Raw genomic sequence first — 16,745 nt, 5'->3', positions numbered from 1 at the left:
ATGCTCTGAAAAATAGTTGCATTGCTCTGTTTTTTTCAAACCTCAACATATCACCCACATACGGCCCCTTCGCAGATGCACTAGAAATAGGACAGATTCACATCGGTTCTATGTAATAATCTCGAATATTAAGGGCTGCTCACAAAAAATATATATATTTTTTTTCTTTCAGCACGTGCAGGACAGTTGAGATTTAGAAAGACCCTCTGAGCATTCCTACAGTGGTCTGTCTAAATCGTGCTTTTTAATTTTTGGGAAAATGAAAAAGATATTTTCACTCCATACAATTCACATCCTGCTGAAGAAACCCACACACTATCTAGGATGACCTTGTCAACTGTTGCCCCCATTAAGCATCTACTTTTCTTGGAAAAGTGATTCAAAAGATTTTCTATCATCCTACAAGTGTGTTGGACCAGTATGGTGGCCATCCATTTAGGTACCATACATTATTTTATTTTAAGCCCTATTCCCGGCCATTTTGTTTTGAGCCATGCCTTTGCTCGTGGGAACCATGAGGCAGGCCTACAATGACTGTTGTGCTGGCGTGTGCTCACTCAAGTACATACCTGCACCCTCTCGCGTGGAGCTAATGGGGTCAGCCAGTGTTTCTGCACCAGGCAAGCCCAATACACATCCTCTGTGTGGAATTGAGTGTTTGGTGTTTTCTGCGGCCAGTCTGATTGACTGGATGGCAATACCTTTGTGTGTGATTGGGAGGCTGGCTTGGCTGAGCTCCTCAGTAAGTGTGCTTATCAAAGGGAGACCATGTGGATGCCTTATATCAGTACATTCTTACCTGGATTGCTGCAGAATTGGAGATTTGCAAGAAGATGGGCTGCTGCATTTGATGACCTGCTGGATGGGCTGGTACTAAGTGATTAAAAAAAAGATCGATTTAGAAAGACCGCTGTGTGACCGCACAGAGCGGCCTTTCTAAATCAAACTGTCATGCCCCTGCCATACACAAGTGCATGCAGGGGCTAACGGGCAAGTCAGGACCGGGAAGAGCCGTTGCGGGAGAACAAATACATTTTTTGTGTTGGGTGTTTGTGTGTGTGTCTTTTTAGGATCGGCGATTTCTGGGGTGGGGCGGCGGCTGTGCGTGAACAGGGTTTTGGGGGTAACCCCCTCCCAATTTAGAACACATCCGGCCGGAGAGGGAGAGGGAGAGGGAGAGGGTGGAGGCAAGAAAATTGGATAATTTTGCTTTTTGTGGGCCGCCTAAATTTGGCCTAAAAATTATCTGTCTTTTTGTTAGGCGGCAAAAAACGGAAATATCACATAGCACCGATGGACTAGCTCTCGCTTGGACTGTTTGTTTCATTGGTTTTTTGTCTCCCTGCTGAATCCTCTTAGAGCAAGTGCTTTGATGCAGAGGGTCTCTGGCCTGGAAGAGTGGTGGGGTCACTGTCGGTAAGGAAACCTACTTTCTATTCCATGTGGTACCGCCTGTACATTTTGGTGGTTTTTAAGGCTTTTGCACGTAATTTTATCAAAACGTTCTCCAAAGCCGGGTGTTAGGCAGAAACCTGTGCAGTTCCCTTGGGGAACACGGCAAAAGATTTAGAACTACAGGTGTTAGCAGTAAACCCACTTGGTAGCAGTCTGTACCACCCAGATTTACCTGGTAGCTGTGGCTGTAGACTTCCCTCAAGAAGAGTTAGGCAGTATGCAAAGTATACACAATAGGCACTCAGATACAATAATACAAGGAAACACTGACCAGAGCTTTGGTTTCAAAGTATATAATTATTTATTTAAAAACACACTGAAACACTCCAGCACTCTTATTGTAAAAGACTCTAAACACAGTTACTATTATAATATATACAACCCTTATTCCTTATCAGATAAGTCTTAGTTAACACCACTTATTTCCAGACAGAGGTGAGCGCTTAACTATAGATGACACTCCAATAAGTTCATGAAGAAGGGAGGGAAAAAGACAGAATATGGAAAGATACACCACTCTAAGATTTAGGAACACTATTAGCAAGGCAGAAGAGCAAAAGTCACTTGTGAGCCAAAGTCCATAGGCCGGGCCCACTCTTAGAGAGAGCAGAGCACAAATGCGCCCAAGATCACACAGTTACACTGGGCTTAGAAAGTCTTGCAGAGAGTTCGAAAAGAGTTTAGAGAGGCTCAGAAAAGTTTAGCCAGGGTGTCCCACGCTAACCCAGGTTTGAAAGCCGGGGGCTAAATCTACCCTGTACAGTCGGTGGCAAGGGAAGCCAGGCGGAACACGGTACCTTAAGTGGGAAGGATCCTCCAGCGGGGACAGTTGTTCCTGGCAGCGGGTGCAAGTCTCGGCATCGTCCAGGGGTAGAGAAGATCTCGACTTGGAGGAAAGCTGAAGGTCATTGCACTGCCAGGGAAGAAACCAGCCGCAGAGTTTTCAGGATAAAGGTATTACCCTTTATTTCGCGGTCGTGGTAAAATGTGGTATTCCGGTTGCCGGGGTGCTTGGCACAGGCAAGGCGGCCACGAGGTACGTCGGGAAGGCGAAAAGACAGTGAACCTGGTTATCTCCACCAGTTAAAGGAAGAAGACTCTCCGGCGGGAGATCTCCTCTGTCGTTGGGAAAAGTGGTGAGACAGTCCAGCAGGGCTCCACCAGTGGTGTCGTCGTGGCAGGTCGGCTCAGCTTCTCCCTCGTCGGATTCTTGGGTCCTGTGGCGACTTCTGAAGTTCCAGTCCCCAAAGCCCTGCTTTTATGCAGAAAACCCCCATTCACTCAGCCTAGCTGTCACTCAAAAATGCTGAGTGGTGAGCCGGCCGGCTCACCACTTGGGCCAATCAGGACAGAGTGTGACTTGAGTTGCCAAGGCAACTCAGTCCAGGGTGCCTAAATCCCCCTCCACCCCTCCTAAGTACCTCAGACAGAATGGCACCACTTTGGAGGGCTTCTGTGGAGAAGCCCGCCAAAAAGTGGAACAAAGGGCTCGACTTGGGTTGGAGTCACAGAAGAGAACACAAACGCCATTTTAGAACCGAGTTTTGGCAAAAAATACCAACCGGAGAATTAATAATAATTAAATAAACCGGCGGTATGTTCGAGGCTATCGTAATTAAATAAATAAAGATAGTAGCCTCAAACAATGGGAAAATCCCATAGAGAAATATTTGCGGTTGAATATAAAAAGTAGTATCCACTGCCACCAGCCAAAACTCGATCAGGGGGGACGGAGACGTGCCTCCTCGACTAACAGACCCCGGGGCAATCGAATTGCCCCAGCAGTACGTCCACAATAAGATGGGTTGTACTGGTTCTGTTCAGAATTCAAGACTAGTAAAGTCAATGGTGACTTTACATGCCCTGGGAGACAGTAGTCAGTCCCAGGGTATGGAGTCTATACTGGGTGGTCACTATGACGTCTCTGTGTTACTACACTGAGGGTGCTGTCTAACACACATCGCAAAAACACATGAAGCCCTATGGAGTAAAAGACCCCATAGCCCATTAAACACATCTAGAGTCAAAGGCATACACTCAAATCATGTCCAAGAGTGAGGGTAAAAGAGTCTCACTCTTGGCAGGAGAAAAAAAATAAACCCCAAAAATCCAGCAAAGCTGCTGGGGGACTCACTAGGTTAGGAAATTCAGCCTAAACTGAGAATTCTCCCTAACACCGGGCTGAGGGTTTGACTCTGTTTTTCTTATCTGCCTTACACGTTCTTATGACTCCTATGGCGGTTCCCCATAGTGTCACTGGGAAGGTACAACTTCTCGGGTAGTCTGGTGACATGATATGAGATGTTATTTGTATTTTGCTCAAACACAAGTGTTTTTGAGTGTGACGAGGCAAGGGAGGGGAACAAGGGAGGACAAAACAACAATCTTACTAGGCCCAGTGACATTGAATACACGCAAGTGCAGGGGAGAGGGAAGGGGGAATAATGAAAGGGAGAGGGAAGAAATGGAAAGTGCTGAGCAAGGGATTACAACAAATGGTAGCGCAGTCAGCAAGGTGGCAAGTGCAGGTTTAGAACGCAGCCAAGGGGTGTCTGATAAGTGCAGGTAGGAGACTGTAGGGTTACAGATACAGACCCAAATGCAAGGGTTGCCAGGAGGCAGTGCGGGTATGTGGCTGGGTGGGCAGGGACCTGGGCCTGAAATCGGAGGGTAACCAGCTGTGCGGTGCCGAAACAGACCGATCAGCAGGGGAGAGGAAGCGCGAAGGCAGAAGCAAAGAGGAAGGTCTTGAGGTGCTTCCAGAGATGGTTCTCTTCAAGTTTCAGAGAGGCAGGGAGGCTGTCCCAGTGGGAGGCCCCAGCTGAGGAAAAAGATCTACCCCCAACTCATTGCTTGGCGAAGCGAATGACCCGGAGGGAGTTGGAGGAGTGAATCTCTTCATTGGCACTGGGAGCCAATGAAGAGATTTCAGGGCTGGAGAGATACGATCCCAGGACATCAGGCCAAGGACAAGTCCTGTTCTGGAGGAATTGCAGAGGCCGGAGAGTAGAAGCAAGCAGATTTAGAAAGAGGCTGTTGCAGTAGTCCAGCCTGAAGAGAACCAGTGCTCTAGAGACAGTAAGGGGGAAGGAAAGAAGGGAAGAATACCTTGGAGTAGGTGCAGTTGGTAGTTTGACTTCTTAGAGACATCGGAGATGTAATGAGAAAAGGAGAGTGGAGTCGAAGATGACCCAGAGGTTCTTAGCCTCACATGCGGGAGCAGGAAGAGGGGCAAGGGAGGCCGGCCAGAGAGTGACAGGAAAGGAGGGTGAAGGTGTGCCGATGAGGAGAATCTCCGTCTTACTGGCATTAAGGTAGAGGTCATTGGCGGCACGCCACTCCTAGATGGCAGAAAGTCGGAGATGAGAGAAGGAGAGGTGGCAGTCATCCGCATAGCACTGAAAGTGGGGGCAGAGAGCAGCAATGCGGTGGGCAAGGGGTGCGAAGTATTGGTTGAACAGCCAGGGAGAGAGGTTAGACCCCTGGGGAACGTCACAGGTAGAGAGTGAGATGGAGGAAACGAAGGACCCAAGCTGGGCGTGGGAGGGTCGATCAGAGGAAAAAGGTCAGCCAGGCCAGGGCCCGATCAGTCATACATAGGTTATCACCGAGACTGTTGAGCAGCGTGGCATGGTTGACCGTGTCAAAGGCAGAGAAGAGATAGAGTAGGATGAGGATAGAAGGGATGTTGGAGGCAGGTCTTCACGGATGTTCAAGTGAGCAGTTTCCATGCTTCTGGTAGCTTTAAAGCCAGACCGATGGTCATGGAGACAACCAACAGAATCGGTGTGAAGATTAAGCTGGGAAATGGCCAGCTTTTCCAGGAATTTGCCCAGGAAAGGAAGGAAGGATGGAGATTGGGAGATAGTTAGCCGGGCATTAGGGGTCGGCTGTAGGGTTCTTGAGAAGAGGGTCACAAGAGAGTGCTTCAGAGGGGAGGGGGGGGGGGGAGTGTCAACAGGAGGCGAGGTTGCAGAAGTCGGCCAGATCAGGAGCAAGGGTGTTGATGTGGTCCTTGATGGTTTTAGATGAACAGGGAAGAACCTGTTTTGATGACTTTCATAGATCGGATTTGTCTAGAAACCTCACCAGGGGAGAACAGAGGAACGGATGAGAAAGACTGAGGTGGGAAGGCCACAGGAGGAGTTAGCAGATGGAGAAGGGAGGAGAGGGCGAGAGGGTGGACCGGATGGCCTTTTTCTTTTTTTTAGATATGAGAAGCAAGGGCATTGCAAAGGGCATGGGAGGCGACAGGAGAGGTAGACTGCAGCAGGATTGGCCTGCTCCTTGCAGATTTTAAAGATTTCAGCAGAGTTGTTAGATGCTGCAGAGACGCAGGCTTGGATGTGGGCTCTCTTCTTAGTTTGGACAAGGAGCCAGTATTGCCTTTAGAGCAGGCGGCAGGCCAGTTTGTCAGAGGATGCACAGGAAGTCCGCCATGGCCTCTCAGCCACCCTACACTCGCGTTGAAGTGTAGCTAGGTCAGTGTCGTACCAAGAGTTGCACTTAGCTTTGGGCTTCATGCAGATCCTCATGACGGGGGCAAGAACATCCAGAGTATCGGAGATGGAAGAGTAGACATTAATGATGACCTTAGAGGAGTCGAAGAGGGCCAGGAAGGCTTCCCAGCGGGTTCCACCATTAATGGGAGAAGGGAGAAGAGGCTAAAGGAGAGAGCACAGAGACCATATGAAGAGTCTATAGGTCTGGCGAGGGAGCGACAAAGAGGATGTCAGTGAGGGTCTCTCTGGAGGAAGTGCTGGGATAAGTGTCAGCGATAGGGAGACCAGGGTTAGAGACCAAGATGTCCTTTTGTAACTTCTTCCTGCCAGATGTAGTGAGAAGGGAAGGATAGTTGATGGAGAAACAGTTAGAGAAGATAGGAGAAACTGAGAGCGCCATGGGTGAAGAAGATAGAGGGGGGTGTGGGAATCGGGCAGAGTACCACAATGCAGTCACTGGGTCAAACCAAGTTCAAGAGAAAAGCGAACGGTATAGCCTCACGAGCACAGCTAGATTCAAATTGGCAGCAGCAGTTAAAACACAGCTAGATTCCTAATGGCGGCAATAGGTGTAAATTGTAGTAACACAGGCTGCAAGAGTGGGATAGGGATATGGAGAGGGAGGGAAGACAGAGGGGTAGCAGAGTGACGGGTTGGAGGAGACTAACCCATTGCTGTGGTGGAGAAAAAGTCACGGTAGTTCAGGCTCCACTGAAGGGTGTGGGAGAGGCATTCTCAGTGCTTACGTAAGGGGTTGTAGGAAGTCCTCGCACTGCGAACCGGCAGCGAGCAGACCGGGGCCTTCGGGGGTGGGCTGGCTGAAGCCTGCCGGTCCACCATAGGCCAAAAAGTAGCAGCAGGGAGCCAATCGGAATTCCCGATAACAGAAAGCTGAAAACACAGTGAAGTCTTTCTTTTAGCTTGAAAAGACGGTGGCCATTTTTTTGCAAGCCACAAGACCGCAGAGAAAGGCATCAAGTGTGGCTTTCAACTCGTGCTACACAGTCGAGGGCAGCAGGCAGGGTGCGAGTAAACAGGAAAGCATGCCAGATTAAAGAACAGTCTGGTGGCTCTTTCACCACTGTAATATGGTTCCAATGGGTGGAGTCCATTTTTATCAGGCTTTGTATTTAAAAAAAGAAAGAAAAAAAATATTTTCAATGTTTTACCCCATCCTCCTTTTCACAAAATGTTGGCTGTCTTTGTTTGCTTTGAAGACCTGAGGGGTCAATGTCTACACAATGTCCCTCTTTTTGAATGTGAGAGAAGTTGGCCACCTATGGGATGTGCCACCGGAAGCTTGTATTCAGGACTTGGGGCTGTAGTTGGCCTAAAACCAATTTGGATTGGCATATTGTAAGAGGATGCATAAGGAGGAGACGACACCTTGTGGCATAGTGATTGCTATAGACCTTTATTCACCAAGAAAATGAAGAGAAAACCTTACTTTCACAGCTTCTGTGCAGGCTGTCCCTGCCTCAACTAAAATGCTAAAGGGGTCTGTCAGAAAGTTCTTTTAAACTAAAGAGTCCACCTTCCTGAGTCAAAATTTCTAATTCTGTCCCTTACACTTAACTTTCCACCGGTACCATCCCTAGTAACCTAAGGAGTCCTGGGTACTCCCTCTCCTTAAAAAAACAAACACTAGACCCTGCCATACCCACGAACTACAGACCCATCACCACCGTTCCCTTATTGCTCAAATTTTTAGATGGGATTGCATACCTCCAAATACAGCAGTACTTGGAACAAAACCATCGGTTAGGTGTCCGCCAGTCAGGCTTCAGGCCTCAACGCGAGACCGAAACAGCACTGATGGACCCTAAGGCCCAAATTGACGCATTCGTAGACAATGGAAAAACCCCCCTGCAACTATTACTTAACGTCTCAGCGGTATTCGATCTGGTAGACCATAAAGTCCTCTGTAACCACCTAGACTCGGCTGCGCCCTTCTCGCAAGAAGCAATAGGCTGGAGACAGTCCTTCCTAAATAATAGGACTATGTGTGTCTTTTCACCCTTGGTATCTGCTGACCCTATCCCTATCACCTGTGGAGTGCCTCAGGGCTCTTGTCTCCCCGACTCTGTACAATATTTTCACTGAGCCCCTTTTTTGATGATCTCGACGGTCTTGGTATCTCATACACCAACTATGCAGATGATACACAGATCCTCTTAATGTTGACGGGAGATTATGACAAGGATTTGGCCTTGGTGAACAGTGTACCTCCTCATCCAGGCATGGATGGCCACCCATGGTCTATGCCTGAATGATGATGATGAAACTGAGCTCATAATCCTCGGCACCACCCCCAAACTGAACAAACTCAGCCACAACTACACCAGCTTCATTATTGATGGCAATACTATCAAAGTTTTCAACTAGGTTTCTACCTAGACGCTACCCTCTCTCTCCCCAAACAGGTCAACTCCATGGCCTCCGCCACGGCTTACACCTGCAAGCTAATTAGAGCTGCTAAGCCCTTCCTATCAACACACAATTGCACCACCCTGACCACAGCACTAATTCTATCTAAAATAGATTATTGCAACACCCTCTACCTGGGAGCCAACAGATACATCCTCAATAAAATACCGATCCTCCAAAATAACGCCCTCAGAGCGGCACTGGGTATAGCAAAAAAAGAGCACATCTCAGAAATAAGATCAAATAACTGGCTTACCACCAACAATAAAATCTTGCTAAAAACAGCCTCACTCACACACGTGTCTAAATAACGCCGCCTTGATTACCTTTTATAGAAAGATTTAAGAGACAATCTTCAAACCGTCCAACAACATTGGCCAACTCGAACTCCCTGACTGTCCCCAGATTCAAACTCTCCATAACGGGTGTTTGTAGCTTCCCAGTGAAAGCCACGCATCTGTGGAACTCCCTAACCCCAACCCTAAGGGCTTACCAAGCCTACCCCCACTTCAGACGTAATATCAACTGGTTTAAAGAAAATGACCACAAAAACCCTGGGTACCTCCTACCACTTCCACCCCCCTATCCTACATTGTATATATTGTATACATCACAACTTCTCCCTCATCACAGTTGACGGTTTATGCCACTTTTATGCCTGTATATGTTTCCAAATGTTTTTCCTACTTTTTTCTGTGTATATTTGTACAGCACTGTAACCTAAGTAAATAAGCTGAAAATAAAAACCTAAAATAAATAAATAACCTGAAAATATCCTTGCTGCTTATTGCACCCTGATACCACCAGGTCTGGCGCACATTATAAATAATAAAACAAACAAACTTAAACTAGAAGGTTGTGTCAATGTTCTTGGTCCAAGAGAATGACTAGCTTCTCCTGCACTTGGTGCACAGATCTGGTTCCAAGTTCTTAAAGCGGGTGAATGATTCCTTTCCCCTGGCCTCTTTCACTTTGGTTTCACAATTCTACTTTCAGTTTGAGGGTCCCAGACTTGGGCTTCCCTGTTTCCAGACTGGTGCCCACTTGGTTCACTCTTCTGCCAAGTACTGCCACAAGGAAGATTATTGCACTTCTCCACGTGTGGGTCCCGGAATCATATTTCTCCATTACTTTGGTTTGGCAGAAATGATTGACCCTCCTGCCTTCTGGGCATCTCCCATCCGTAGTTTGCCCCTGTACGCCCATGGACGCCTGACAAAGCACCCTATTGCAACAACTAAGGTAAGGTGGCATGAGTGGTGAGCACAGCCATGACTGTGCTCTATTAAAATCCTGCCACTTCTTCATTACTGCAGAACAAAAATTAGGTGACAGCCAGAAGGTTTAGAATTAATCTTAACCTCTGGCATTGCTCTGGGAAACCTTCCAGACCATCGTTCTTTGCCTGCCAAGCTATAACTAAAGAGGGAAAGACCTTGTGGATATCAGGCTTGGTCCCACCCCAAAACAGGCCAGCCCAAACTGCTAGGTCACATCCCTTCTGCAAGAGGCCACCAGCATCCCCAAACATGTTTACTCCTCATCGGTGAGGAGTAGCTTGGATCTCTAGGCCCAGCAGGCACAGAACCCCCATCTGGGCATAACTGTCCCACTCTGGGTGACTTCAAAACAAAAGGGGTGATGGCTGCAAGGTTTCTTCGTTTACAAACATCCTCTGAGGAGGTGAGTCCAGCATGCTATGTGCTCTGGGGCTAGCGACCCCATTTTCTTTGGGGTGCAAGTAAATTTGTTTATTTGTAGGCTTTTCACACACCATTGCAGTCCTCTGCCCCCCTCTTCCCCCATCGCTTCCTGGTTCCCGCCTCCACTCCTACCTTCCCCACTGGGCCTCTGATTGGGCAACAGAACCCTCATGGACCAACCTCCCAGGGCAGCCCCTTCGGCTAAAGGCCCGAAGGCAAAGGGCAGCTCCAGATGGTGTCCGCAGATGTCCGTAGAGGAAGCAAGAAGCCAGAAGCCGTCACCACGAGCGAATGAGGCGGTCTGTGTCATGCGGATAGGGGGTTCAGCAATCACTGCACCCAAAAAACTGCCCCACTTCTCTTATTACTCCTACCTCACCCTAAAGGATGCATATAGACACACTGTTTTAGTCCAACACAACTAGGCAGACTGTGTAGCTTAGCTACCCCTCTCATCTAGGTGAACTGTGTCTTAACTGTGCCAGTTAGCAATATCTCGCATCTAGTCCAGTCAGGGAGAACCATTACTGCTCTCCTTTGGGCTGCCGTACCGCTCTTGGAGCCTAGCGGCTTTAATGTGATGAACAGGGCCTGCAATGGGTTGGTGATCATATCCTGCACTAAAACCATTATTGTAGTTGGACTCTCTGGATAATCCTTTGACTACCCACCTGTAGTATCACCAAGTACCCTTCTCCCCCATGCCTCCCTATGTCTATCAGCCATTGTCAGCATTTACCACACTTTTACAAGGTAGCCATCCTGCAACCAGCCTCATTGTGTACATTAACCACAATTTGCATCGTGTCAATGATGTTGGCAACCCACAGTGTGCTTTGCAGCATGTAGGGATGGGATAGTATTGTGAATTGACTAACTGGCACCACATCCAAAAAGAATTTTGAAGATAATCACTCATCTCGTCTAGATAGAATTGTGGAGATTAGCATGCGTCACGTCTAGATAGAATTGGGAAGTTTAACATGTGCTGCATCTAGATATTGATGCCATTAACCAACCCTACTACAAATCTCACCCCTCTGCAAAAACTCTCCTACTCAAACCAAACACAACCATTTCTTCAAACACAGTAGACAGCACACGCTTCACTACACCGCAACAACAAAACAAACCACGCGGTCTCGCACAACAGCACATGACGGCAACCAACTGAGAAGCACACTTAAGCTCAGCGAACAGTGTTAACCGAGCTGTTGCTGCCAACATCACAGCTCTTCCTCTTTTCCCGCTCAGTCCTACTAACCCACCCACCAACCCCACCCTCTTTCTCTTTCCACCAGGGGGATCACTCCGGTGGTGATAGTGTGCAGTGTGGATATCCTTTAACATTAACATCTAGGAATCTAGGATATGGGCGCATTTTCTCATTGGCTACCATTCTTTTGAGACCTGGGCCTTTATTCCCACTATCTAAGACAAAAAGGTAAGGAAGATCTGCTAACCCAACTCTAAATCCTCAACTTTCCGCGCGCACTTCTCATATAGAAACTCAAACTACCACCTCTCTGCACAGCAATCTGCACATACTTCACCACATTGTAACAGACCAACTGCACATGGGAATTCGCACCGACCCAAAAACCGCACTTAAGTTCAGCGAATGGTGCAAATCGAACTGCAACTGCCAACAGGACATCACAACTTTCACTTTACTATTCCTAGTAATCGCCCCCAGATCCCTTTTATTTTTCCACTCTCCTTTTCAGATCTGCCAAAGCGCCTGGGGACCACTCCGGTGGTGACGGTGCGCGGTATAAATACCTTTACCATTACTACCATAAATCAGAACATTGTCTAGATTACCTGCTGCACTCGTAAAATAATCTGATAGATGTACCTAGAGGGGTTGAAAACGTGTTGCATGTGGATGTATTTTGGGGAGGGTCAGACAATGTGTTGGAGGACCATGAAGGTTGGCCCATTGTATCCGATGTGTTGCACTTGAAATTAACCTTGGGGTTAGCCATGTGTTGCACTTAGAATTGTCATGGTTGGCCTACTTGTTGCACTTAGAATTGTGAGAGTTAGCCAATGTATTGCACTTAGAAATGCAAGGAATAGCCATACTGGTTAGTGCGCCTAGAGGAATCTCTCACACGGACAACCTGATCAAACTGTGGCGTCAATAACAAAGCTCCAACCGAGCCACAAGATGCATATACTTTGGCGGACATCCGTCGCATGCATGGCGACCCACACACACCAACGCATCAGAATACTGTGACGACCCACGACAAATTGGGTCTAGCTAGGTACATAATGTTATCGCCTCCTTAAACCAGATTATGCCTCAACACCTCTGCCATCAAAATACAGTGATGACATACAACATTTGGGCCAGCTGGACACATTGTCTCTTGCACTCGCGCACTCTCCTGACCTCCCTCAGCACACGTCCACATGCCATATCTCTTTGGTTGCTTAGTGAAGCCTGGCCCGCCCACCTAATTCCTTATCTGGGCCAAATGCACACACACTTTCTAAGCCTTTTTCAAGGATTTTCCCATACTTTTGACTGCGGTCCCCGAGGGCGTTCCTACCACAAGCAGGTCGAAGCCTTAGTAATGGGAAAAGGCACTATATAAATGATGACTACTGCTACTGGCAGGCACTACCACAAAGATGATGATATGGAACTTCTTCTCCTTTGAAAAGCTAGGGGCTTGATAATCCCTAACTGGGAATTCCTCCCCTTTATGGATCTGAGTTTCTCTATATACAAGTGGGTCTTTTGCTCACCCAACTCCTATGATTTATTCCTCCTGTTAATTTCATATACTTCCAAAAATCCTCTTGTGTCCCCATCAGCCGGGCTGTGTGCTCCATTACCTTCAGGTATCTTTCTGGCAGGCTCTGGTCTGTCAGGGCGGTGGGGGGTCCATGTTCGGGCTGCTTGCGTCTTCCGTGCCCTTCGGCTCTGCTGCGGCAGCCTCTGGCTCTCTGCAGTTCTTACATCCGCATCGGATCACGTGATCCCTCCTCTTCTTTCTGGCGTGCTTCTGCTTAGTTAGTTTCTTGCATCTTCGAGACGCTTTGGTTCTCCTGACCGCATCTCGCTCTGCAGCTTTTTCGTGCTCCTGCACTGAACCGATTTCCAGATCACGGTTTATCCAGGGATGGTTTGGCTCCATATTGAGTCCTTCTTGTCAACCTTTCATATTCTTTGTATGTTGACTAGAAAGCTCACCTCTGTTCCATGGGGTGTTCCTTGCTCCACACCCCTTCCTTGTCCCAGTACTTACTTATTTATTTTATTTGTTTTGGCTACACAGTAACCTTTACAGAAAATAAACATCTTAGTAAGAATACATCAAATTTCAATGGATTAAAAACAAATACAAGTAACATAACATTTTCTTCCTCGGGCACTTTACATTTTCCCCCAAAAAATATTTTGCAAAATTTTGCTACAATCTTAGCATCTTTGTCCTTGAGTTGTTGTTTTTTGACCCAATGGTACATTTGAAATTTAAGAGCTGATTTTTCCATAACCCGTGATGTTTCGTTCTACATATCTTTAACCCAATCAACACCTGTCGCAAATACATCACAATTCTTACACAGATCTTACATATATAATAATCATACCTCAGCCAAGTAATTGACATTTGTTTTTAAAAAAATGCAGCACCGCCAGTTGCAGTTTAACCCTCGACCCGTGAAGCATCTCCATCCAGAGAGTGTCCAGGTTAACACATTCTGGGTTGGGGACATATTTCAGAAAGTATTCAATGTGTGCTGGTCTAAGTCCCACGCATTGGGTCAGAAGTTGCTCTAGTGTAACATCCCTTGAATCCAAATGACAAAATCTGCATTTAGACTCTACCACTTGCGTACCTTGCCTTATGCTCATGATTTGACCCGTGACCAGTACATTAAAACGGAATCTCATGAATTCCTGTCTAAGCAACTTGCAAGGGAATTTAATGAGATATAATTCCATAGTGCCCATTTTTTTTTTGTTTTCCTTTACAAGATGCCCATACAGTTTTTTTTACTAGATATTACACCAACCGTCGGATTCCAATCTGCATGCTGCAAGAGCATCTTAACTTTCAGAGGATTGTTGATAAGTAATTCTTTGGAGACCTGTACTTCTGTAAGTGCTTCCTTAGCCTCCCTTTCCAGTTCATGCAGAACTATGGATAACCCCTCGCCTACAACCAGCGACCTTCCGATAATTCCATAGAGGGTGGACATCTAACCCATAAGTATTTTCCTGTACAGTGATATTCTCCGCCAAAGTATTATACCGGATAATGAGAAAAACCCAAGCTCATAGCGTATAGCTGCTAATGGGACACATTTGGGGAGGAACCAGACCAGGGACCCCAACAGACGCGCCTCATACGTTGGAAATTCATTTTTAAACCAGAGGGGGGGGGGGCAATTCCATTCCGTAGCATAGCTGGGCCCACGGTCTTATTGCGGTACACTTTTAAACACAGCAACATGGAAAATTTTCGGTATTTATTGTCAATTTTACGCAGTTGCGCACTAAGTGGCCCAATCTTCTGATCCAGGAAGGAACATAGATTTGTCCTGGTTACAGACTCAAAAATGGGGTATCCTAGGTAACGGAGAGCATGACATATAACAAGTTTAGCATGATCTACGAACCAAGAGAATCTGATTGAACTTTTCTTGTAGCTTAGTCTTATGATGAAAGTTTTTGCATGTTTAACAGCCAATGAGTTTTCACCCGTATATTTCTTAAAAGCGGAGATCACACGCTGCAAACCAATGGGAGTCAGGTCAAAGAGTAATACATCATCGGCATAAGCGGTCCACACAATTTTAGTCCCCTCAACTTTGGGCGCAGCAAATGATGCTTCCTCCAGAACAGGACCCACATCCGATAAATACAAGTTAAAAATGGTTGGAGCGAATATACAGCCCTGACGGAGGCCATTTGATGTAATGATTTCTTCTGATAGTGTACCTTCCATGTTTAAGCAAATCCTAATCTTAGTTTCCACATGAAGATGGTAAATAATAGATAGAAGCTGGGCAGGCATGTCAAGGGCATACAGTTTGGACCACAGCTTAGCTCTATTTACTAAATCAAAAGCCGAACTCAAATCTATTGATGCCAAGTATATAGGTTGGCTGTTTCTAGGCCTGGTCTGGGCCTGCATAATGGATAATAGCAGTCCCCCCAGCATCGGTGCCCACCATTTTCCTAAAACCGAAATGCTGGGGAGATAATATTGCCTCTTTATCCATCCAGGAATGAATGTTCCAGGACCAGGGACGCAAAGATTTTCGAGTCTTCGTCCAGGGGAGCAATAGGTCTGTAACTAGAATGTACGGACCTTTCGCCCTTTTTATAGATTGGTACCACGTATGACAGATGCCAGCTTGTTGGGAGGACCCTAGATATAACGATGTCCTTAAATAACCGATACAAGATCTTGGCCCACAAAAACGAATTCCCCTTGAACACTACGTTAGCCAACAAATTTGTCCCTGGTGCTCGGGACGACTAGCATCTTGATATTAATCTTTGTACGTCCAGTAGTGTAAAAGGGAAACGCCAGTTGCATGTCAAAAGGTGTGCCGGCACTGGCCAGTTTGTAGAAGGTTGGCTATATAGCGAGCCAAAATGCCTTTCCCAGACAGCCGATGATATGCACCTACCTTGTTCTCTAATTAGTTTTAACTAAAACCTCCAGTATACTTTCGGCAGCCTGCTGCCATATTTTTGCTTTTAGTGTTCGAGCTTTTGTTTTCCACTTATTTTATGTTTTTTTTAACGCTTCCACTATATTCGGAGTGTAAGGCTGTTTTGCTAAACGCCGAATCTCTCGATTCCTCTCTTTTTTGAGTTGATGCATAGTTGGGTCAAAAGTATGTGTATGGGCAGGACCTTGTGTCTTAGTCCTCCTGATCCTTTTGGGCCCTAAAATGACACCCTTAACGTCATTATTAAAATCCCCATGAGTATACATGCTAGTAATTTTTTTTTCACAACCATTACTTTCGTAATCCTGGAAAAAAAATCTTGTTTATTTTTACAACATTATCACAATGCCAATGAATTCTATTTCCTGCGATATTGGGTTCCATAGTCAGTGGATATGTCTCCCTAGAAACTGCCACCGACGGGAACCGAAGGGACAATTTGAGAACATTGTGATCGCTGACCGCAGAAAGAATTATGGTGAAGTCAGCAGTGCAATTTAACAAGTACTTATTTACAAATATATAATATATGGTTGAGAGTTCAGTACCATTTGTCCAGGTGTAACTTATAGCTTCCTTACACAGGGAATTATTTACACAGCTTAATCCCCAACGCCTCAGAAAGTGATTCCACTGTAATCCTTGTACTTGTTTTCTATAGGAACCAGGATAATTGGGACACTGCGTCTCCTCTCCCGGTAACCCCTTTATGCACAGACCTGCTTCAGAGTTGAAGTCACCCATGATCATTATATTCAAAACTTTGCACAACAACTGGCATTCCTGTATGATACCATCAATTAGATCAATAAATTTACTTAGGTCAAGTTCCGGACTCCAATAAACATTGACAACCAACAGATGACCAAATGGAATTGGGTGAGAGAAATGCACCAACATGGCAATACAGCCCTTATCCAGGGAAAAATGCTTAAGACACTTAAATAGCAAT

General features: G+C 46.4%; 1 protein-coding gene across 2 annotated transcripts in view; it reads left to right on the top strand.

Moving 5' to 3' along the window:
* The window catches only part of BLTP3A (bridge-like lipid transfer protein family member 3A), a 538,966-nt gene that overhangs the window by 131,888 nt on the left and 390,333 nt on the right, over window positions 1-16,745 (top strand). The window lies entirely within an intron of this gene.

This window comes from Ambystoma mexicanum, chromosome 13, assembly GCF_040938575.1.
Source record: "Ambystoma mexicanum isolate Mex_15411 chromosome 13, UKY_AmexF1_1, whole genome shotgun sequence".
NCBI lineage: Eukaryota > Metazoa > Chordata > Amphibia > Caudata > Ambystomatidae > Ambystoma > Ambystoma mexicanum.
This window is presented reverse-complemented; position numbering and strand designations above follow the sequence as displayed.